This window comes from Caretta caretta, chromosome 6 (genome assembly GCF_965140235.1).
Source record: "Caretta caretta isolate rCarCar2 chromosome 6, rCarCar1.hap1, whole genome shotgun sequence".
Taxonomy (NCBI): Eukaryota; Metazoa; Chordata; order Testudines; family Cheloniidae; genus Caretta; species Caretta caretta.
Window position 1 is genome coordinate 19,733,323 of NC_134211.1, and position 25,504 is coordinate 19,758,826.

General features: G+C 45.5%; 1 protein-coding gene across 13 annotated transcripts in view; it reads left to right on the forward strand.

Moving 5' to 3' along the window:
* LRRC56 (leucine rich repeat containing 56) overlaps positions 1 to 25,504 on the forward strand; it is a 138,691-nt gene that overhangs the window by 15,158 nt on the left and 98,029 nt on the right. For 2 of the 13 annotated variants that reach the window (XM_048852545.2, XM_048852551.2), the window contains exon 1: positions 17,628 to 17,859. The exons of 5 other annotated variants lie outside the window; for them this stretch is intronic. The gene's annotated coding sequence lies outside the window, so the exon portion shown is untranslated. Of the gene's footprint in view, positions 1 to 17,626; positions 17,860 to 20,195; positions 20,367 to 25,504 lie in introns of those variants that run through there. 6 more of the 13 variants (XM_048852555.2, XM_048852556.2, XM_075129301.1 and 3 more) reach the window with 5 other exon arrangements.

A 25,504-nucleotide genomic window follows, 5' to 3' on the forward strand; every position in this document is an offset into this window, starting at 1 on the left:
CAGAGGGATCCCCATTTACAAGTGAAAACAATCAACTTTGAGGCTATAACTATAGATAGAGAGACTTGGGGAAGGCCTACGCTTAAAACACTGCAGTGCAGCTGTGCCCCGGGAGTGCTTCTGTGAAGACATTGCTACACTGGCAGGAGAGCTTCTCCCGTTGGCATAGTTAGCTACCGCCTCTTGAGGAGGTGGATTAGGACGACAGGAGAAGCCCTCCCATCAACATAGTGCTGTCTACACCGGGGGTTAGGTCAAGAAAACTGCAGCGCTCAGGAGTATGGTTTTTCACACCCCTGAGTGATGTAGTTTTACCGAAGTAAGATTATAATGTAGACCTGGCATAAGGATACGTCTTCACCAGAAGTACTACAACAACACAGCTGCAGCTGCGCCACTGTAACGTAGATGCATACTGCCACGAAAGAAGGGGTTCTTCCATTGCTATAGTAAATCCATCCCTCCAACCGGCAGTAGCTAGGTTAATGGAAGAATTCTTCCATTGACCTAGCAGCGTCTACATCACTGGGGCTTATGTCAGCTTAATTACTTTGCATGCATTTTTTCTCAGCCCTGAGCAATGTAGTTAACCTGACCTCACTTTGCAGTGCCGACCAGCCCTAAGGCTGTATCTTTCACGGAGGCAGCAAGCGGCAGTGCGGCTTGTTTCATTAAAGGAGGATCACAGCCTAACATGGCTGAAATATGCTGGAAATATTTTGGGTGAAGAAAACCTCCTTTCTAAAGAAGTTATTCTGTTAATTAAGTTTAAGTTTTAGAGCGCATGTTATGATTTTGTTGTACATGTAACCATTTATTTCCAATATTCTTATTCACTATCACTTGAATCTCTGTTCTTTGATAATAAACTTATCCCTGTTTTCCTATTCTCATTTTCATTATAAATATATCAAAGTGCTGTGTGTTCAGCAGAGCTGTGTTCTAAGGTATATCTAATACACTGCAGTAGACTGTTCCTTTGGGACCAGCAAGCCTGGTAATTCTGTGAGCGTTCAGTGGATAAGGGGCTGGACACAACAGGGAACATTTGTTGGTGTGTGGTGTGTGCCTATCACTACCTGTACAGAGAGGTACTGGAGAGGTAGCCTGCAGAGGCCTGGAAGGCAGGGCATGTGTTGCCGGAAGCTGGTGGTTTCAGGGAGCTGATCCACAATAGGCACAAGCAAGCTAAGGACAGGTGGTGGTAAGATGCCTTACAGCCCTAGGTACCCTTGGGAAGCGTCACATTGGTTTATCACCAGGGTGGTGCAGTTTATTACATGGCTGCAGAAACACAGGAACTGATCACATGGATATTATTACCACATATTCCACCGTATGGAATTATGTACGTTTATATAAATATCAGTATATCTATACTTCCCTTCTGTATAGATTCTTATTTTATATCCCACTCCTACGATAATCAGGGCATGTTTGTGTATCTGTTTATAGCTGCACACACAGTATATCAGAGATAAAGATATAAATTAAGGATTTACCTTAAGTCACTGACTGAATAGGTCAGCTGACAGATTTCTCCTTGCACCTAGCACCCACATACCATCCACCAAGACTCCTTGTGACAAATCTTTATGAATATGACAGGTTTCAGAGTAGCAGCCGTGTTAGTCTGTATTCGCAAAAAGAAAAGGAGGACTTGTGGCACCTTAGAGACTAACCAATTTATTTGAGCATAAGCTTTCATGAGCTACAGCTCACTTCATCGGATGCATCAAGGTGCCACAAGTAAGGTGCCACAAGTACTCCTTTTCTCTTTATGAATATGTTTTAAGCAAATTTAGGATTTGTAGAAGGTGTTACAATGATAAACCTAGACAAGTCCTCTTGTCACAGGGTAGCTGGTCCCTGTGGATAGACTAAGCCCAGTGCCCCAGCCCAGAGCAGGTGAGTCCAATCCAGCCAATTAAAGAGCACTGGGCAGCACTGCAGTGTGGGGATGGACTGAGACTGGCTGTGCCCTGGAGAGGGAAAGCCACACTGGAGTGGAGTTAGCTCCTGTGGTGGGTCCCTGGCACAGGGGCTCAGAGAAGCCGCCCAGGAGCTGCCGCTCCAGGAAGGGAGCGGAGCTAACTGAAACTGGGAGGCTGCCAGGAACAGGAGTGCCAGAGACCCCAGGGAAGGATGGGCCTGAGGCTAAGAAAGAAGTTAAAAGACAGTTTTCCTGTTTGCTTGCCAACCTTGGCTAGGAAAATGAACCTCCTTGCCAAAGACTGGGTGTGGCAGTGCATATTCTGGGCTGGGAAGAAGCATGGCCCGGTGACTCCTCTCCATAGAACAGATACAGCATGGACAGTAGCAGTACATGCTTTCCACACACCACACTGTCCATGCAGTGCAATCTTGGGCAGGAGGGATCAGCTGTAGGCTAAGAGAACAGTTATTTAATGCAATCTAGTACCTTAACACCACAAAGAGGTAAGGACATGAGCCAAAGTCCACTGACCCTGGAATAGCTCCTGCTGAGTACAATGGGTTCTGGATCAGGCTCTGAGAGCAGAAAATACAAATTTCTCTCATGTCAATAAACTGCATTCACTCTCAGTTGGCCTTGATCTAGCAGTGAAAAGCCAGCTCCCTATCTCAAGATTACAGTTCCTCTGAGCTATTTTATCCTTGACTTTTCCAGATCCTAAAGCCACTTTATTCTTAGTCATGCCATGACAGAAAACTGTTTAGTCTAGCAAACAGCATAATCCATAATGCCATAAGTAATGACTGCGGAAGCTGGACTACACTTTAATACACCTTTATATACAGGCTTGCAGAAGCATCTACTAGCTGCTAATGTCACAAGCTGTTCATTGATATGCAGGCAACTATCAAAGGGCAGAACTGAGATCTAAATGTTTGCACTCAGTTATATATTGCAAGTCTCAAGTATGCAAAAAGTATTTTAAAATATCATGCTTAAGCAGATACCACACTCCAGGAGGTAAGATAATATAAAGTTCCTGCATAAACACTCTTAAGCATTTCCTGGATGAAAGGAGTTTTGGCTTCCATCGTGTCCAAGTCGGAGTCTGTTTCTACTCTAAGCTCTTTCCTTACCTCTGGCATTTCAGAGGCAGTGGTTGAAACATTCCTTATGTTTAATTCATGCTTTTATCTACTTTCCCTCATTTTACTGCCATCCAGATATAGGACTCTTTCACTATCCCTCGTGCAAGTCATTATCTCCTTTTCAGACAATCAGATTGCCTTTCGTAACTCTTGAGTTCCCAGCCATCTCGCTCAACCATCTGAGACTCCTAGCATGAAACACTGTCTGTTCTTTCTTCCTACTCTAGGGGGCAGCCTACTTCATCACAGTTTAACAATTCCTGTGTCTGCAGATGTTCTTATAACTTTTTGATCCCTAGGATTTCACTTCACACTGCATATTGCACACAGCAACAAAGATTCAGAACATAACACAGAAACCCTCAGGGTGCTGTGTTTGCAAGCCACTTCTGTTTTCTGAGCAGGTTAAGATGCCTGCATGAGCAAAAACCTGCTATATCACAAAGCTATGTTTGCAAGTACTCAGAGATATTCACTGAACATATTCCCTTGATGGTTACAGTGTAAATGATGAGGAAGTAATTTGTGCATAAGATTACAAACATGAAGGTGTATTTGTATGATATGTATCCACTCTTAGGAGACTCCTGCCCTTGCAGGAGAATTGAATTAGTCACAAATGAGATTTTTCACTTGCTAAATTTAATGATCCTATTTTCATTGCATGTACCAGGCAACCTGTTACACCAAGCATACTACAATAATAAGCATATTTTCCACAGTCATTTACCAGGAGTTCTTAATGGGAATTAATCAGTAAAGAGACTCTGATGCAATCTTCTCTTGATGCTGATCATCTATGGTGGCCTTTAACCTTAGTCTCATCTCAAGCTCTTTCCACCTATGGAATACTCTCTGGTGATTTGCTGCTTTCTCATGGCATGCCAGATTTCTAGCCAGATTTTTCCAGTCCTTTGTTCCTGTAGAACCCAATGTGGCTGGAACATTAGACTGGAAGAGTTTGCAACAAAAACAGTATGCAGCATTCTGGGTTTTTGAGTACATAAGCTGTGGCCTCTCCACTTTATCACCATTGGGGATTTCACGCCAGTAATGTGTTGGATGGAAACTTCTATTTTCATTGTCTTTGGGGAACATGAAGTTTTTCACTTGCTGTGGCCCATGCAGTACAAGGAAGTCCCTCAGGCTACTGCTCATGTGGGTCCACAGTCCTGGATCATCTAGACTTAAGGAACTAAACTCAGCAGCAGCTGTTTCTTGCGCCTCCACCACACTCTTCTCTGATCTACACTTTTCTTCAGGAATATGCATTGTTATGTCCATTTGAGATGGAGATATGGATGCTGCAGTAGCTGCCAGGTCACCTGCACTTTGACTAACTGGAAGATCAGGCATCTCCTCACCACTCACATCCTCACTGGGGCCGGAAGGCTCACCATGGACATTTGTGTCTATGTATCTCAGGAGAGCGCCTTCCTGCTTAGATAGAAATGCTTCCTTTGCTTGCTTGCTTTTTCTGAATGCTGCCCCAGAGGGGCATTTTCTTCTTTCACTCATGGCTGCTGTTCTGTGCCAGCTACAGTAGCTCTCAACACTCAGTTGAAGGGGACAAATAAGCTGGCTGGTAGCAGGGCCGGAGTGAGGGAAGATACCAGCTTCTTAAGGGCCTAACTGGCTCCTACTACTTCAGTTGACTGCCTGTTCTCCTCAAGTGGGTTCAGGGAAGCAGCAGAAAACAAGAAGCTCCCTGAAAAGCACGTGTTAATCAGTCCAGGCTCCTGGGGGTGCTAGAGAGGTACAGAAGAGGCTCCTCCTCCTCCTCTCCTCTCTCTCCCTGTAGCTCCTGCTGCTTTCTGTTATTCCCTCTCGCCTTTTCTCCTGCCTGCCTGTTATGTCTCTTGTGCCCTCCTTCTTCCAGCACAGCACTCCACCATCTCTGTGCATCTAGAGCAGAGAGAATACATATGCAGGAGCAGCAGACACAATTTTCTACACTCTGGGTCCTAGTGGAGCCCCCCCACAGTCTGGCACCTGAGGCGGCCACCTCAGTTCGCCTCATGGTAAGGCCAGCCCAGGGTACAAAGAACAAGCTCAGATGAAGTTTCTAGTAGTTTACGTAGAGTGAAATTCACCCACGGGTATAGGAGTTGTGGAAAGCCTCCAAGGCAGAGGAACCACTATGGTCCTGATGCACAGAGAGCTATGAACTCCACATGTTGGATTTAGGTTCTGTTCAGCTCTGCAAAACCCAGAACAGAGAGTCTGGGAAGGCTGAGGTCCCGGGGACATGGTCACTAGGACCATGATAACACAGATCCAGTTGCCACCAAACCCTTGAGTAGAGGTGTACAGGGTATGCGGCCTCTGGTCAGTCTAAGTCCTGGAAGATAGTCCACAGAAAACATCAGAACTGTATGCACCATCAGCTGGAGGATAGATTTCTTCCCCCAAAACTGCCACAGAATTCCTTCCATAAAGCCCATTTCCTTTGCTTGAGGACAGACACTAACTGAGAAATTAACTCCCACTCTCAGCCCTTGTCTATACTGGGATTTTATCAACCAGTGTAATAGCGATGGCCCTGGTGCAAAGCATTAGTGTAAACTTGGACTGTCAAGCGATCAAAAAAATTGCGATTAATCACAATTTTAATCGCACTGTTAAACAATAATAAAATATTATTTATTTAAATATTTTGGATTTTTCTACATTTCAAATATATTGATTTCAATTACAACACAGAATACAAAATGTACAGTGCTCACTTTATTATTTTTATTACAAATATTTGACTGTAAAAAGATAAACAAAAGAAATAGTATTTTTCAGTTCACCTCATACAAGTACTATAGTGCAATCTCTTTATTGTGAAAGTGCAACATACAAATGTAGATTGTTTTATTTTTCAGTGCAGTTATGTTAAAAAAAAAATAGAGCCTACAAGTCCCCTCAATCGTACTTCTTGTTCAGCCAATCTCTAAGCTTCCATGCTAATGACGGGTTCTGCTCGATAATGACCCAAAGCATTGACACATGTTCATTTTTCATCATCTGAGTCAGATGCCACCAACACAAGGTTGATTTTCTTTTTTGGTGGTTCGGGTTCTATAGTTTCTGAATCGGAGTGTTGCTCTTTTAAGACTTCGGACAGTATGTGCCACACCTCATCCCTCTCAGATTTTGGAAGGCACTTCAGAGTCTTAAACCTTGGGTCGAGTGCTGTAGCTTTCTCTAGAAATCTCATATTGGTACCTTCTTTGAGTTTTGTCAGATCTGCAATGAAAGTGTTCTTAAATCAAACAACATATGCTGGGTCATCATCCAAGATTGCCATAACATGAAATATATGGCAGAATGCAGGTAAAACCACGGAGCAGGAGACATAGAATTCTCCCTCAAGGAGTTCAGTCACAAATGTAATTAAATGTTTTTAATAAGTGCCATCAGCATCGAAGCATGTCATCTAGAATGATGGTTGAAGCATGAAGGGGCATACAAATGCTTAGCATGTCTGAAACGTAAATACCTTGGAACGCTGGCTACAAAAGTGCCATGGGAACGCCTGTTCTCATTTTCAGGAGAGCTTGTAAATAAGAAGTGGGCAGTATTATCTCCCATAAATGTAAACAAACTTGTTTCTCCTAGTGATTGGCTGACCAAGAAGGAGGACTGAGTGGACTTGTAGGCTCTAAAGTTTTACGTTGTTTCATTTTTGAGAGAGGTTATGTAAAAAAAAAAAAATCTACATTTGTAAGTTGCATTTTCATGTTAAAGAGATTGCACTACAGTACTTGGATAAGGTGAATTGAAAAATACTATTTCTTTTCTCTTCTACAGTGCAAATATTTGTATTCAAAAATAATATAAAGTAAGCACTGTACACTTTGTATTCTGTGTTATAATTGAAATATATTTGAAAATATAGAAAAGATCCAAAAATATTTGTAATAAATTTAAATTGGTATTCTATTATTGTTTAACAGTGCAATTAAAACTGCAATTAATCACGATTAATTTTTTTAATCGAGTTAATCTGTTTTGAGTTAATCACGTGAGTTAACTGCAATTAATTGACAGCCCTAATGTAAACGTGATTTATATGGGTGCAGTGTAATGTGGGGTAAGCTACATCCATGCAAACTGTGCTGCACTGGTGTAAATTGGGTGTACACTAGGGGTCTGCACTGTTGGCTAAAAATCAGGACTTGATTCTCCATTGCTCTGTTCTCCATCTGTTGTCAATTACATTGGTGAAAAGGGAATGTAAAATGCTGTCTTTCTGATCTGGTAGCATTTTACATTTACTTTGCCCTGATGTAAATGATGACACGTGGGTCAGAGCGTTGGAGAATCAGGCCCTACATATAGACAGGGGGTTAATTTCACAGCTAATGCATGCTTGGCAAAACAAGTTCTTATGGAAAGAGTGTGATGCCAGAACTACAAAGGCTGTGATGTCATAAAGTTCCTCTGCATTGCAGAGAACAAGTGATTCTCTTGAAAATGACGGGAAAACAAGGTATGGTCAGTGACCCTAACTCCCTTTCAAAAGCAATTTACTTTTTTTCTTGGTTAATGTTGAAAACAAAGTTGTAATTCAATCATCAACAATAGAATTTATCCCAGAAGGGGGCAAGGGACCACCTAGAGCATGAACCAGGTGTAAATTATAAATAGCATCACCACGATGACTTCTGTGTCCTACAGGGACTTATGCTACAGTTCATACCAAAGAGTTCTTTTAAAAAATGCCTGCATCTTCACTAGTTACATTTTCTTACAATTTACTTAGACTGTAAATTCTTCAGGGCAGGGACTATCTTTTGATATACATTTGTACAGCACCTAGCACGGTAGGGCCCTGATTAAGACCCCTAGGCACTACCACAATAATAAAAATAGTTTCAGGATCTGCAGTTCCTCTTAGCAAACCTCTCTGTGTGGGGTGGGAGGCACAGTGATCATAATGATGGCTGCAGAGCAATTCTAGAGGTGCTCCTGAGCTTGGGAGAGGATTCCATTCCCCTGGGAAGCACTTGTGCAAATACAGCATATTTGGGCTTTGCACACAGGAAATGGTTTAGTTTAATGGGAATCTGAAAATGTAGGTGTACTGATGAAAAATAACACAAGCTGATGATTTTCAGGGGGTAAAGAGGATATCTCCCATCTGCTGTGAGTTTCTGAGGAACCACACCGAATCTGACTTTCTTCCAAAGCCTTAGTTTGTGTACTGACATTTCCCCTGATTCCAGTGATTTATTTGGGAGATGGAGAAGATATAACCAGGGAAATTTCCCCTTCTAAACTAGCTGACATTGCATCTCAATGTTCAATAACTTCCCAGCTATAGAATGTATTTGTTCCTCTCTTCCTGTATAAATAGGAAGGGAGAAAAAGACCCAGCAAAAGTTATTTTGGTATTGAAACTATTAATTCAATTCAAGGCAGATATGGGAGGGAGGCCTTTAGAAATTAAAAGGTTTTCCAAAATCAATGGGTCACACTTAACATAATACAGTTTCTTGCCTTTATTATACAATATGTCTTTCACACTAAAGAATCACTTCAACCACCAATGAAATGCTGTCACTTCTGGGATGGAATACACCAGCTGTTTAGCAGCAGACAGCAACAGTATACAAGTGAAAAACAAAATCATACCCATTAAAGAGCAGTTGAGGGAGGTAGAATTATTATCTAAGGTGAAATCTGCAACTGAGCTATAACTCCCGAACTCCAAAAAGAGCCAGGGGATTCTTTATTGACTACAGGCCCTTGGTTTTACATCTTCCCTGAAAGATGGGACCTTTAGCTCACAGCATCCCTAACACTAGGCTGGTGCATTCGTTGAAACTGACTGAGCGAAGAGTGCCACCTACTGAATCACCAACACCACTTTCTGAAGCACATTGTGTAAAGAGTTGTCACTTTGGATGGGCTATCACCAGCAGGAGAGTGAATTTGGGGGGGGGGGGGTGGAGGGTGAGAAAACCTGGATTTGTGCTGGAAATGGCCCAACCTGATGATCACTTTAGATAAGCTATTACCAGCAGGACAGTGGGGTGGGAGGAGGTATTGTTTCATATTCTCTGTGTGTATATAAAGTCTGCTGCAGTTTCCACGGTATGCATCCGATGAAGTGAGCTGTAGCTCACGAAAGCTCATGCTCAAATAAATTGGTTAGTCTCTAAGGTGCCACAAGTACTCCTTTTCTTTCTGAAGTGAGTGGATTTTCCTTGGGGATCTCCTATCTAAGTAGTCAGAAGGCTCAGCCCTGCTTTAGCTAAGGAGATTGCCCAGATCAGTGCCTGAGGTGTTAAACCGATCATACAGATTAGCTTTGCTGTTAGAACCATTACTCTTTGAGTGGATATCTTTTCCTGTTTTGTTTTGTTGTTAGTACCCAGATAATCTGATTGCATTCCCACAGAGTCAAGTATGGGTTTACATTTCCCTTGTCAAACTACATAACAGTGAGAGGGCAGGAACTAATCTGTAGGTCTGGCCCCAATGTAGCCTCTGGAAAGTACTTGTTTGCTTCTTGACTCTGAACAGTATTTCTGGGTTGCTTCAACAAACTAATGTCTTGGTTTATTTGTTTGAAGGAGCAGGGACAGGAAGAGATGAATATTTCCACCACTCCAAATTGGATTAAAAATATCCTTGAAACCCTTATTGCAAGTTTTCCCAGGCCCAGCTCGGCCTGAAAGGCGAAGACTTTGTACAATACGTTGTATGTTTCCTGACAAAATTTTCCATTCATACTACAATTTACAAATTCAAATATGCTCTTCTCAAAAGCTAAAACAAATGCCCTGATTCAGTGTATCAGGGAAAGTGATTTAAATTGGATTCTCACATTGGGTCCAGCTTGAAAACAAGGAACAGTTGCAACAAAATAAACTCATTGATCCCATGTTTTCCTATCTTCCTTTAGCTCTTTCAATAAGTGCTTTCTCCCTCATATCTTCAGTTTCTCCTTCTACTTTATCCGACTGTGAAGAAGTCCTATGCTTTTAACATCTGTTTCTATGGAAATTATTGTGATGTCATCAACTGGGCACAATGACTTCAACCATATTAAAGATAACAGGTTTATGAGGTAGTTACATAGACTTGAAATAAAGTTTTCCCTGGGCCAATTGCAAGTTTCTCTTTAAAGGGGCCTGTGCAAAATTAGCTGCCAAGACAGTGATCAAATCATCATTGCTACAGAAATTACAAAAGAAATCAAATACCCCACTTATGTGACACAAAAAAGAAAGCACTGCTGAAGAACAGAGGATGATCTAGTGGCTCAGGGGCTGGGAATGAGGTTTTAGGGTTCAATTCCTTACTTCCTTTGTGATTTTGGACAATCTACCCTTTCCTTAGTACCCCTCGGTAAAATGAAGATTGCAGTTATTTCTTTGTCTTTCTTGTCTTTGATCAGTGGTTTTCAACCTTTTTTCATTTGCAGACCCCTAAAAAATTTTGAATGGAGGTGCAGACCCCTTTGGAAATCTTAGACATAGTCTGCCCCCAGGGGTCCACGGACCACTGGTTGAGAACCACTTTTCTATGGTAACAAGAACCTTTCACGGACCCCTTAGGCATAGTCTGTGGACACCCAGGAGTCCACAGACCACAGTTTGAAAAACACCGATCTAGATTATAAACTCTGTGGGGAAGAGAGACTGTCTTTTACCTTTCAGAGTACCAGCCGTGTTAGTCGGTATCCGCAAAAAGAAAAGGAGTACTTGTGGCCACATCGGGGTGCAAAACTGTATGGAGGGCTTGGTAGAGAAGGCTGTGCCTCTCCAAACAGCCTGGCCCCCACCCCCTATCCGCCCCCTCCCACTTCCTGCCCCCTGACTGCCCCCCTCAGAACCACCGACGCATCCAACCCCCCCTGCTCCTTGTCCCCTGACCTCCCCTTCCCAGGACCCCCTGCCCCAAACCACCCCCCCAGGACCCCACCCCCTATCCAACCCCCCCCCCGCTCCCTGTCCCCTGACTGCCCCCGCAACCCATATTCACACCCACGCCTCCTGACAGGCCCCCCGGGACTCCCACGCCCTATCCAACCCCCCCCCCACCCATCCCTTGACCACGTCCCCCAGAACCTTTGCCCCATCCAACCACTCCCTGTCCCCTGACTGCCCCCCGGGACCCTCTGTCCCTTATCCAATACCCCTCCCCCCCTGCCCCCTTACCATGCCACTCAGAGCAGCAGGAGCTCACAGCCCCGCCACCCGGATGGAGCCATCCGTGGGGGAGGGGGGACAGCAGGGGAGGGGCCAGGGGCTAGCCTCCCCAGCCAGGAGCTCAGGGGCCAGGCAGGACGGTCCCGCGGGCTGGATGTGGCCCGCGGGCCATAGTTTGCCCACCTCTGCTCTAAGAGCTACTGTAATACAAATTACAAAATCAATTAATAATAAATCAAATCAAATCCATTCATGACTGTGAGGTGCTCAGATTCTAAGGTGATGAAGGCCATATATTCATTTAAATACATAAGTAGACAGGGCATGACTCCAAGGGCTAAGCATGTCCAATCTGAGGCATTCTAGGCTTGGTTTGCAGAGTGGGTGAGCACCCACAGCTCTCGTTAACTTAATTTACCACCAGTATGAATCCACAGTAACTCTCTCTAAATCAGTGGAGTTCTACTGGTGTAAGTGAGATTGGAATCAGGACTAGAATTTCCATATAATTTCATAAACTGTTTAATTTATATATTCCAAGTATAAGAAAATTGGTAGCTCAAGAGTGAAGTCAGACCTTTTTCTCCTCTCTATGGTTTTATATGTATAAGATAGTTCCTGGAGAGGGATCACATCAGTGCTGTAGTTTTTAATTTACAGTTTTCTTCCTGATCTTAGCTTTGTTCTGGCTCCATCCCCAGAGGCATTACATTAACTCTGCGCAGTTCAGGCACAAAGCTCCTGTATTTACTCTGAGATTGTGCCAGATTTCATCTTACTTGCTTATGGAAAGATGCATTTTCTCCTTGAATTGTTTAAAAAAGTAGTTCAGACTGGAGTAATCATAACAAGCTTAATTCCAACGGAAGGAGGGAAATGGTTAATATTACCAAATACATATACATATACATACACTTAGCCTATCGGAGAGTATCATTTCCCCCAATTTACATCTTGGAAACTGAGGCATTGAGAGGTGACTTGCCCTAAGTCATACAGCAGGTCTGCCAGAGTTGCGGAAAATACTCCCATCTGCAGACGCCCAATCCAGTGTTGTTTCCACTGAATCATACTACTTTCCCGAAACATGCTACCTCCCACGGCCTTCCTTCCTGTGAAAGTGGACTGACAGCTTGCATTGACACCTGTGGGAGTGAGAGTGCTCCACTGTGAAAGATCAGGCCCTGAGTGATATTTTCTGATGCTGGTTGACCATCAGGCCCAGAAGATGCCTCATTTCCTGATCTAATGTCTAAGGTTTATTTTTTTAAGAGCACTGTGGTGTTTTCTTTGCAATACTGTATCCAAGAGCCATCAGCAGTGGTTAAGCTCTAACACACTTGCAGCAGTATGGTGGATGTGGCATAGTGCTAAATGACATTGGGTTCAGGCTGGCACAAAAATCAAGGAGCTCCAAGTAACTAGCCCGTTACTGGCCCTCCTACTTCTCTTGCTCTGAATGGAGCATCAAGCTTGGTAACTGTTATTCCAAAGAAAAAGTTGCTTTAGATACATCGTTTTAAACCACTGGAAATCACAAGTTACGTTATACAAAGAGTTCTGACACCAACCTTAGCTTCCATTCCATGCAAAGAAACCAGTGAATGGAGTTATTGACACTCAGCAGCTTCAACACACCTTTAAATCTGCTCTTGTAGCTCTAAATAGAATTTAATAGGTGTATTTAATTTTAAAAATTCAAAAATGATCACATCTGTGTATATTTCAGATGGAGAACTGAATATGCGTATTCCAGAGCAACATTGCATGGAATAGACTGGAGTGTACATAAATGATTTGTGCTGGAAATGGCCCACCTGTTGATCACTTTAGATAAGCTATTACCAGCAGGACAGTGGGGTGGGAGGAGGTATTGTTTCATATTCTCTGTGTGTATATAAAGTCTGCTGCAGTTTCCACGGTATACATCTGATGAAGTGAGCTGTAGCTCACGAAAGCTCATGCTCAAATAAATTGGTTAGTCTCTAAGGTGCCACAAGTACTCCTTTTCTTTTTACATAAATGATGATACTCTGCCCCCACAGAGTTCCTTTGTGATGCTGGGGCAAGTCACCTCTGCCAGACTTTTCAACAGTTGGCCACTACTGTGTGATTCTCATTTTCTGGATGCCCAATTTGAAACCGTGAGGTGATGAAGTGCTGAGCCCTCACTGCAGCAACTGAAGTTAATGGGAGCGCTGCCCTGACCAAATAAAGTGCTATAAAATTCTCAGGGTTTTTTTTTTTAAATCAGGCCATAGTGTCTCAAATTGGGTACCCCAAATTAGTGGACACTTTTGACATTAATGGCGTTATTCCTTAGTTTCCCATCTCTACAATCAGAATAATGCCACTTTCCCTCCCAGGGGCAGTGTGAAGATAAATATATTAATGTTTGTGAAGCAGTCAGATGCTACAGTGATGAGGAAATCAAAACTAGAAGGGTATGGAAACACAAACTTTGCCAGTGAGTTTCACAGCTTACAGCAAAGGAATGTGGGACTCAGGAATAATAGGTTCCATTCTACGTTCTTCAAAGGAGTGATCTGTAGTGGTTATTTGGACACTTCTTCCCCTGTCCCCCAGTAACCTCTCCTCTTCTGCTGCTATCCACCTACCCCCTGCCAGCTCCTGTTCATTACTCCCCACTCTAATCCTGCCCGTCCCCACTCTGCTCCAGTCCTGTGCCCGCTTTCCTTGTTTCCTTCCTCTGTGTCCCTCCCTTTGCTCCAGCCCTTATCCCTTGCTTCTGCCAATGTTCTCACCACAACCTTCTTCCAACCCTGTTCTTATGGCACCTCCTCTTCTGTCTCCCTCTGCTCCTGCCCCCTTCCTACTCCCACCTCCTAACCCTCCACCCCCAGGCTCCTATCCTCCCTTCCCCCATTTTCCCTCAGTCTTCACCTCTCTGCATCTGAGTCAGGCACTTTGTTTCCTTTTCCTTCTCCTGGATGCTTGGGCACCAGCATGGCAAGAATCGGGAGCACAGGAGAGCTAGTAACCCTGCTGCCAGTTCTGGTTTGTGTTGCCGTAGTGGCCTCTATAGACTGGAGGAGCAATAGCAGGGAAAGTTCTGCTCAGCCTCTGTAGCCCTGAGCGGGATCACGCTCATTTGATCAGTAGGGATGATGCATGCACAGTCCGGTCACACACAGGAGCTGTGAGGGGCAGGAGAATTTAGCAGTAGCAAGTATCTACTGAGCATGTGTGAACTATGATTTTTCAGAACCTTATAATTTGACCAAATTTGGGCATAGTTTCATGGGAAGAGCAATAAGCACATCTATAACACAAAGGCAATCCTCCTGCCAAATTTCAAGTCCTTGCTCCAAGGTATGAAGTTGCTAGCTTCCCAATGAAATGGTTATATGTACTTTTTTACCATCAGCAAAATAATCTGTTTTTCCCTAACCTTGTTCTGAGAAACAGATGAACTGGTTTAGCTGAAACTTTCCCCAAAACCTCAGTCTGAAGCAAAGACCTGCCATGGAAAATTTCAGCTCAAGCAATTTAAATTTGGCAAAGTTATAAGCAACTGAAAACAAGATTTTATAATGGGAAGCATCAAGCAACCTTAAGTACAGGTGTCACTACCTGCACTGCATGTTTGTTTGTTTGTTTATATTGAGTGTGAGGGTTAATTCCAACACCAACAGTGCTGTTTTATTGTGAGGAGCAGATTTTTTATGATCTTGAGTAAAAGATTGGATTCGATTATGTTCCCACCCTCGCTCTCTGGTAAAGACAATTCTCTGATGAAGCATACGACTACCACAACTACTGTACACAAAAGTCACACACCACAACCTTAACTCTCCCTCACTATGGATACCCACTCTCCAGTACACCCTTTGCCAAACTTCACCTTTTAAGCATGCCAGACTTCCACAACTGATAGCAAGGGACAGGCCGAAGTAGTGTAGTCCAAGTGGGAGGGTACTGAACTAGGACTCAGGAGACCTGGGGTCTATTCCTAGCTTTATTATTAACATGAGTCAATTTGCCTTTCTGTTTCCCCTCCTTCTCTTTTCCATTTTGTCTGTTTAGATTGCAAGCTTTCCAGAGTGGGGACTGTCTCTTACTTATGCGCTTTCACAGTGCCTGGCACAATGGAACAGGCTGGGGCTTTATGTGGTCCTGTAATACAAATAATAATAAAGGAGGGTGGAAAAGGGAAAGCTAAGGAATAGTTTGTGGGGTGCTTTGGTAAAGGGGGTGCTGGAAGGCTGGCATCCCTATGGGGGCAGAGTTAAGACTGTGATGAGTGATCTGTGGCATGCAGTGGTAGAGTGCCTTCCTCTGGGTGAAGTAGAGGATAAATACTGTGATATGGCTTAACTTTTCATTTCCTTGCTTTTGTGGGTTTGTGTCAGGCGTACTATGTGTATAGCAAGCTTAAATATTTCATAACTTTTTTTGTGATATATTTTAGGCCTGGGTGGAGTTAAAAGGAGATGTGAGGGGAGAACTGTGCTGGGCCCTGTTGAAGCTGGGAACATGTAGGAGAGCGGTGGGGTTAGGTCCAAAGAAGTGGAGGGGAGGCTGGGTGAGATCCTACTGAGGCAATTGAGTGAGTATGCGGAGGCAGGGGAGGCCAGATGAAGCCATACTGAAGCAACTGGGTCTGAGTACTTAGAGGGGTGTACATATAGAAGTGGAGAGGAATGAGATGGCTGATTGTACAGGATGAGTACACAGAGGTGAGGGGACTAGATGCAGCTGTAGTGAGAGGAGGGTGTGTATGAGTGAGGCGAGAGTATGCTGAAGTAGGGGGAATCAGACGGGGCTGTAATGAAGGGGCTGGATGTGTGGAGAATATACACAGAGGTGGTGGGCAGGAGATGGGTCCTTTGTAAAGTGTGTGGAGTGGGTACACGGAAGTGGGGGCACTGGATGGAGCCACAGTGAGGAGGTTGTATATGTGCATGTGTGATGGGGAGGGTATGTGGCAGTGGGGAGTACAGGACTGGGCTGTAGTGAGGACAACTGGGTGTGGGTATGGGGATACAGAGATGGGGAGGGGTGAACAGAGCCACAATGAGGAAGCTTTGCATGTAGGCACAGGATCAGACAGGTTTCTAATGAGGCATGTGGGTGTGAGGATGGGGACACAGAGGTGAGGGAATTAGATCCACGGTGAGGAGGGTGTGTATATGTTTGTAGGTGTAGGGACCAGTCACAGCTGTAATGAGGAGGCTGGGGGTCTGTATGGTATGTGCAGTGCTGCAAGTGTCAGGCATTAGGGGTGACAGGGCTCCAGATGCATAAGTGTCATGCCTGCCCGCAGCCCTGGTGAGGTGTCAGTCACCAGTACAGCAGGCAGCAGTGGGACAGCAGGGATTCCCCAGGCAGAGTCTCTTCCTGGTCTCAGAGTTGCTGTGGTACCTGTAAAGCAGCTAGGCCAGCTGCTTCTCCTCCTGTCTAGCTGCTCCCGGCTGGCTGGCAGAGATGGTGGCTGGCACGGGCTGTTATAGCACTGCACTGGTTGGCAGGTCAGGGAGGGGAATGGAAGAAGCTGGGAATTGAGGGAGGGGAAAAACAATGTGGCCCCATGCAAAGTCTCACATCTGTGAGAGACCTCACACAAAGGGCTCTAAACAGCGGGGCGTGCAAAAGCAGGGGAGTGTATATTGGAGGGGGAAGCTAGTCAAGGCAGAAACAAAGGGGCTGGATGAGGCAATAAGCAGAAGGGTGTGTGGGAGCTGGGAACAAAAGGTTACCATAGTAAGGCTAGGGCCTGCATAAACTGATGCAGGGAGAGGCAGAAGGGGACTGGGTGGGGTGGTAAAGAGGGAGCTGGAGCTTGGGTATGTGAGCGTGTATGTCTGGTGGGGAATGGAGCTGGAGGAGGCCTTAGCAAGGCTGGGGGTGGGAATGGATAGGGGGAGGCTGGGTCTGAAAGGACTTGATAGGGGAATAATGCAGAGATGGGGGCAGTGGGCATGCGCAGATGGAGAAGACCAGAAGAGAGGGGAGGACTGAGGGGGCTGGCAAGGTGTGTTGAAGAGGTAGATGCTGGCTGGACCAACAAGGAGGAGGGTGGGGAATTGTGTGGAGGTGGCTAGGCAGAAGTGGGGGGAGGGGCCCTAGACGGGGCTGGAAAGTGAGGAGAGGGAGAGGTGGGTACATGGGCAGGGATGGGTAGGTAAAGGCGGGGGGGGGGCTAGTCCATTATTCCCCTGGGGAGCGCCAGTCTGGGGCTGGGGAGGAGACAAGCGCGGGGAGCATGTTCTCTAGGCGGAAGGCTGCTAGCGGCATGTCCCAAGGAGCTGGCAGGGGCCAGCGCGTCCCGGGCCCCACCGAGGGAAACGCGCGCGCCGGCGGGCCCTGCTCTCCGCGCTGCCTGGAGGGAGGGGCTGGGTCAAGTGACTAGAGGTCATGAATATTTAATGAGCATATTCAAATCGGCCAGTTGCCGGGGCAACCTGCGGCCTGGCCGCTACTGGCGGCTCACCCCGACCTGGAAGGCCGGAGGGAAGCGGAAAGGCTTTGCGGGCCGGCCTGCGTGGGGCGCCCCCAGCTCCTTCACTTCTGCCGGGGCAGAGGCTGAGTCTTTTCCCCGGTGGGGGGAGGGAGGTGTGCGGAGCTCCTTCCACCTGTGCTGGCAGCAGGCGATAAGCAGCAGGTAGGAGTCGCCTCCCCCCGCACCCCCCAGGGGCGGGCTGCCCCCCGGGGCATGTTTGTACCGGAGGATGGGGGGAGACACAGCTGCCCTGGGGTGTGAGAAAGGGGAAACAGCAGGAGCGGCCTTCCCTGTGCCCGTCGCGCCCCCGGCCCAAGCAGGCACTGGGATCGGGGCTGCCACACGTCAGCCCCTTCGTGCCTAGGTATGAAGAGGAGCTGCCCATCCCGCTTAAAAACCACGAGGAGCCCTTGTGGCACCTTCGAGGCTAACCCGTTTCTTCAGCTTTCGTGGGCTGTCCCCCACTTTAGCCCTCGAAAGCTTATGCCCAGATAAATGTGTTAGTCTCTAAGGTGCCAGGAGGACTCCTCCTGGTTTTTGCTGACACAGACTAACACGGCTAACCCCTCTGAAGCCCATCCTGGTGTTTGTGGGATCCTCCTCACTTTCGAGGGGTGACCTCCGTGTCCTTTCCCAGTCTGAGCAAACATGGTTCTGCCTTTGGGGTGCTGCATCCTGGCGCAAGGACATTACAGTGTAAAGTTAGTGACGTGCTAACAAAGTGGTGTCCGGCCATGGGACTGCGTAAATATCTTAGACGTGGTAGCCCTGCTGGTACCCTTAGCTTTCCACTACCCCTATCTTAATGATATGTCTCTGTGCTGCACATGGTGCAGGCTGCTATCTCCTTTCCAAGCCACTTGCTGTGAAGTTTGTGTTTCTGAAAATCCCAATCCTGTGATTTTGAGACATCGCAGTTTGAACACAAAACAGGGAGCCAGAAATTCCTGGGTTCTAATCCTGGCTCTGCTTATTGTGTGACCCTAGGCGAGTCCCTCTGTTTTTTGTGCCTCTTTTTTCCTGATCTATAATATGCAGATGAGAATACTTGCTTACTTGATGGGGGTGTTCTGAAAATTATTTAATGTTTGTGTAGTTCTTGGAGAATAGAAAATGCTGTAAAGTGTAAAGGACGATTCATTATTATTATTTATTAGTAATCTATGCCCAGTTGAACAAGAGGCAGCAGGCACTGACTGGTACAGTTAAACTCATACAATTATCTGAAAAGACTGGGAACACTGATTTAGACAAGCCTTTCAGAAGAAGCAAAAATCTTTTTTAGTGAATATGTCTAATAAATTCTAAGGTTTTAAGACCAAAGACAGTTTGTGTTCCTGTTCTAGAGCATCTACCGTACTGGAGGAGGAAAAATCCTTTATACAGAATGTTTGTTGTTCTCTGCTTGTTTCAGGGCTGACAATTAATCTGTTTGTTTTTTTTTTTGATTGCACATTTAAATTGTACAAGTGTGTCGAGCTTTGCGGGGAAGCATATTGAAATATAAATAACCCAGGCTAATCCCAAAATGTAGGGAATTATCCCTGATTATTTTAAGAGATGGCAATAATTTATTGTTCATAGCTTTTAGCTGGTTCTGAAATGGACAAAGACATTTATTTATTTAGTATTTGAAGTGCTGGTCCTGTAGCGCATTAGGGGCCTGATCCTGCATAGGTGCTGTGCATCCTCAACTCCCATTGACCTTCATGGGAGTTCAGCACCATGCAGGATATGCTTCTCACCTTACAAGACTGAGCCATAGTTTATTCAGGTGCAGTATGTTCCCAATGCACTATTGGGAGTGTGTTTGGGATGCCCGCTGTTCAAGGCAAGATGGTACATTGTGCAGGTGATGCCCATGATTTCCAACTAGAGAGTGCATGCTCCAGGGAACATGGCCAGCACTCAGCCATGAACCTTCTATGTAATACAGAAGGCCTCCATATTGTGTACCTATTTTGTGCAGTAATCGCCTGAATACTTTAGATGTTTTCTTCATGAGAACAAATGTGACTGTTCTAATGTAAACATCTATTGCATTTCTCATTCTGACTGTTTTTTCCAGACAATACTTTCTGCAGTGAAAATGCAGTAAATGTTGACTTCAGCCTTTTATTCAATGCTAGGCTAAAACAAACACATTTCTTACCACATTTAGTCAGTTTGCTTCTTATGGCCACAAAGACAACTATTGTTTCTGGCGTTCAGTAAATAACTGTTGCCGGGCACATCAGTTGTACTTTATTAAATCCTTTACCTTGTCCTGATTACTCCTGGAAGCTGCCTTCAGTCTTTATTTCTTTACGGAGTTCTAAGTTATATTCCATTAGGTACTGTCACATTTTTAGGACATATTGAGCACAGTCCTCTGCTATTATGACTGATGAAGCAACAGTTTTCCTCCCATTTATTACAAAATACTCCAGCCTTTAGAGTCCACTTTCCTTTTTCTTTTCTTTTTATTGAAGACAAGCATCTTAATGTTGTTTTAATAGGACATGGAGCAAAGTCATGAGACACTGCACTAGAAGCCCATTTTCTATTAAAGACCAATGGAGATGTGACTAGTAAAAGAAAATTCCCATAAGAGGAGAGGGAGATGGATATGAGAAGAAGGCAGAACAACGGTGGATAGAGAAGAAAAGGTGAAAGATAACAGCTAGGGGGTGAATGACTTCACTTTGTTTTTAAAAATTTTTTATAAAATACCCACAATGTTTCAGGCTTCTGCATTTTTAAAAATCTTTTCTTCTATAACATGTGCTCTCTCGCTCTCTCTCCCATCCTCCATCCCCTCCTTCAAAAACCTCCCCAACCCTTGAAAGTTTTGCCTAATCAAGTACCTGGATAAGAAAGTAGTGTGCAGTCATGTCAGAGTTCAGGATTGTTGCAATCTAAAAGCTTTTCTGATGCTTGTGCTCTCTTCCTATGTTTGAGCTTTAGATAATATTCATTATTACCAGCAAGTCACCGAGGAAGAGCAAATGATGCATAGAACTAATAGCCTGAGGACTGGCTCTGGTATAAAGTGTGGTAGCTGTAAAATGTATTCTTCAGCAATAGGATTGCATATATTCATGCTGCCGAAGACTGACATGTTGGAGGAGTAGTTGCTGATCATACGTTTCTCTGTAGCAGGAAGGAAGAACAGCAGTTTTCAGTGTAAGGATCTGGTGTCCTATTGAATTCATCTGTAACAAAATCTTTTGGTCTGTATCTTTCCACGGTGGAGTGTTCATGTGTCAGTGGAAAGAATAAAAAAAAGTCTATGATGTCAGCAAGCTGCCTTTCATGACACTGTGGGTCAGATTCAGTATGTGAGCTGTCTTTTGAGCAGATGTGAGTTTGGCTTCTCCAGGGTGGGTAACTACTTGTTCCACTGTCTAACTGAAATGTATTTTGGGACAGAACTAGAATACAGCATCCAAATCTTTTCAACCTGCAATAGTATAAAATTGTTAATGCCACAAAATAATATGAATAAAATTCCTCATCTTGGAGTTACTACATTTCATATTAGTGTGAAAGGTTTGATTTTTACTTCTGAGAATTATAGATATGATGTTCTTGAGTAAGGGTATGTCTACACTACGAAATTAAGTCGAATTTATAGAAGTCGGTTTTTTAGAAATCGGTTTTATATATTCGAGTGTGTGTGTCCCCACAGAAAATGCTCTAAAGTGCATTAAGTGCATTAACTCGGCGGAGCACTTCCACAGTACCGAGGCAAGTGTCGACTCCTGGAGCATTGCACTGTGGGTAGCTATCCCACAGTTCCCGCAGTCTCCGCTGCCCATTGGAATTCTGGGTTGAGATCCCAATGCCTGATGGGGCTAAAACATTGTCGCGGGTGGTTCTGGGTACATATCGTCAGCCCCCCGTTCCCTCCCTCCCCCCCCCCCCGTGAAAGCAAGGGCAGACAATCATTTCGCGCCTTTTTTCCTGAGTTACCTGTGCAGACGCCATACCACGGCAAGCATGGAGCCCGCTCAGCTCACTTTGGCAATTAGGAGCACTTTAACCACCACACGCATTATTCAGCAGTATATGCAGCACCAGAACATGGCAACGCGATACCGGGCGAGGAGGCGACGTCAGCGCGGTCCCGTGAGTGATCAGGACATGGACACAGATTTCTCTGAAAGCATGGGCCCTGACAATGCATGCATCATGGTGCTAATGGGGCAGGTTCATGCTGTGGAACGCCGATTCTGGGCTCGGGAAACAAGCACAGACTGGTGGGACCGCATAGTGTTGCAGGTCTGGGACGATTCCCAGTGGCTGTGAAACTTTCGCATGCGTAGGGGCACTTTCATGGAACTTTGTGACTTGCTTTCCCCTGCCCTGAAGCGCATGAATACCAAGATGAGAGCAGCCCTCACAGTTGAGAAGCGAGTGGCGATAGCCCTGTGGAAGCTTGCAACGCCAGACAGCTACCGGTCAGTTGGGAATCAATTTGGAGTGGGCAAATCTACTGTGGGGGCTGCTGTGATGCAAGTAGCCCACGCAATCAAAGATCTGCTGATATCAAGGGTAGTGACCCTGGGAAATGTGCAGGTCATAGTGGATGGCTTTGCTGCAATGGGATTCCCTAACTGTGGTGGGGCTATAGACGGAATCCATATCCCTATATTGGCACCGGAGCACCAAGCCGCCGAGTACATAAACCGCAAGGGGTGCTTTTCGATAGTGCTGCAAGCTCTGGTGGATCACAAGGGACGTTTCACCAACATCAACGTGGGATGGCCGGGAAAGGTGCATGATGCTCGCATCTTCAGGAACTCTGGTCTGTTTCAAAAGCTGCAGGAAGGGACTTTATTCCCAGACCAGAAAATAACTGTTGGGGATGTTGAAATGCCTATATGTATCCTTGGGGACCCAGCCTACCCCTTAATGCCATGGCTCATGAAGCCATACACAGGCAGCCTGGACAGTGGTCAGGAGCTGTTCAACTACAGGCTGAGCAAGTGCAGAATGGTGGTAGAATGTGCATTTGGACGTTTAAAGGCGCGCTGGCGCAGTTTACTGACTCGCTTAGACCTCAGCAAAACCAATATTCCCACTGTTATTACTGCTTGCTGTGTGCTCCACAATATCTGTGAGAGTAAGGGGGAGACGTTTATGGCGGGGTGGGAGGTTGAGGCAAATCGCCTAGCTGCTGGTTACGCGCAGCCAGACACCAGGGCGGTTAGAAGAGCACAGGAGGGCGCGGTACGCATCAGAGAAGCTTTGAAAACCAGTTTCCTGACTGGCCAGGCTACGGTGTGAAAGTTCTGTTTGTTTCTCCTTGATGAACCCCCCCGCCCCTTGGTTCACTCTATTTCCCTGTAAGCTAACCACCCTCCCCTCCTCCCTTTAATCATTGCTTGCAGAGCCAATAAAGTCATTGCTGCTTCACAGTCATGCATTCGTTATTCATTCATCACACAAATAGGGGGATGACTACCAAGGTATCCCAGGAGGGGTGGTGGAGGAGGGAAGGAAAATGCCACACAGCACTTTAAGCACAGCACTTTAAAAGTTTACAACTTTAAAATTTATTGAATGACAGCCTTCTTTTTTTTGGGCAATCCTCTGTGGTGGAGTGGCTGGTTGGCCGGAGGCCCCCCCACCGCATTCTTGGGCGTCTGGGTGTGGAGGCTATGGAACTTGGGGAGGAGGGCGGTTGGTTACAGAGGGGCTGCAGTGGCAGTCTGTGCTCCAGCTGCCTTTGCTGCAGCTCAACCATACACTGGAGCATACTGGTTTGGTCCTGCAGCAGCCTCAGCATTGAATCCTGCCTCCTCTCATCACGCTGCCGCCACCTTTGAGCTTCAGCCCTGTCTTCAGCCCGCCACTTACTCTCTTCAGCCCTCCACCTCTCCTCCCGGTCATTTTGTGCTTTCCTGCACTCTGACATTATTTGCCTCCACGCATTCGTCTGTGCTCTGTCAGTGTGGGAGGACAGCATGAGCTCGGAGAACATTTCATCGCGAGTGCGTTTTTTTTTCTTTCTAAGCTTCACTAGCCTCTGGGAAGGAGAAGATCCTGTGATCATTGAAACACATGCAGCTGGTGGAGAAAAAAAAAGGGACAGCGGTATTTTAAAAGACACATTTTATAAAACAGTCGCTACACTCTTTCAGGGTAAACCATGCTGTTAACATTACATACATAGCACATGTGCTTTCGTTACAAGGTCGCATTTTGCCTCCTCCCACCGCGTGAACGGATTTTGGTTGAATGCCAGCAAACATACACTGCAATGCTTTGTTCTACAGTGATTCCCGAGTACGTGTTACTGGCCTGGAGTGGTAAAGTGTCCTACCATGAAGGACGCAATAAGGCTGCCCTCCCCAGAAACCTTTTGCAAAGGCAGAACCGCAAATGCCAGGGCAAAGTAATCCTTTCACATGCTTGCTTTTAAACCATGTATAGTATTTTAAAAGGTACACTCACCAGAGGTCCCTTCTCCGCCTGCTGAGTCCAGGAGGCAGCCTTGGGTGGGTTCGGGGGGTACTGGCTCCAGGTCTAGGGTGAGAAACAGTTCCTGGCTGTCGGGAAAACCGGTTTCTCCGCTTGCTTGCTGTGAGCTATCTACAACCTCCTCCTCATCATCTTCTTCGTCCCCAAAACCTGCTTCCGTATTGCCTCCATCTCCATTGAAGGAGTCAAACAACACGGCTGGGGTAGTGGTGGCTGAACCCCCTAAAATGGCATGCAGCTCATCATAGAAGCGGCATGTTTGGGGCTCTGACCCAGAGCGGCTGTTCGCCTCTCTGGTTTTCTGGTAGGCTTGCCTCAGCTTCTTCAGTTTCACGCGGCACTGCTTCGGGTCCCTGTTATGGCCTCTGTCCTTCATGCCCTGGGAGATTTTCAGAAAGGTTTTGGCATTTCGAAAACTGGAACGGAGTTCTGATAGCACGGATTCCTCTCCCCAAACAGCGATCAGATCCCGTACCTCCCATTCGGTCCATGCTGGAGCTCTTTTGCGATTCTGGGACTCCATCATGGTCACCTGTGCTGATGAGCTCTGCATGGTCACCTGCAGCTTGCCACGCTGGCCAAACAGGAAATGAGATTCAAAAGTTCGCGGTTCTTTTCCTGTCTACCTGGCCAGTGCATCTGAGTTGAGAGTGCTGTCCAGAGCGGTCATAATGGAGCACTCTGGGATAGCTCCCGGAGGCCAATACCATCGAATTGTGTCCACAGTACCCCAAATTCGAGCCGGCAACGTCGATTTAAGCGCTAATCCACTTGTCAGAGGTGGAGTAAGGAAATCGATTTTAAGAGCCCTTTAAGTCGAAATAAAGGGCTTCATTGTGTGGACGGGTGCAGGTTTACATCGATTTAACGCTGCTAAATTCGACCTAAAGTCCTAGTGTAGACCAGGGCTTAGAACATCCTTGAGCAACTCACCAAAATGAATTTAGAAGTATTCAGCTGACTTGAATTTGCTAGTAAAACTGAGTCCGGTTAGTGTTTTTTGTTACCATTACGTGTTCACAGAACATGGTAACAAATCCACCAAGTAGTATTTGATATTACATGGGCTACAAATAGTTGCCATTATACAAGTTGAAAGTTGATTTGCCATGGCAGGTATTGTGTAAAGGCTAATAGAACTGCATTAAAAATGGAAAATCATGGCTCAGGAGCTAAGGTTTTTTAAAGGGGCACTGTCTGATTAAAATTTGGATATTTTTAAAAAAACAGATGGTGTTACTTGTATAACTATTAACATCTCAGGTTACTAACACTGGAGGAATATTAAAAGTGTAACTTACTTTTCACTGTGTATCTGGTTTACTTCTTGCACTACATT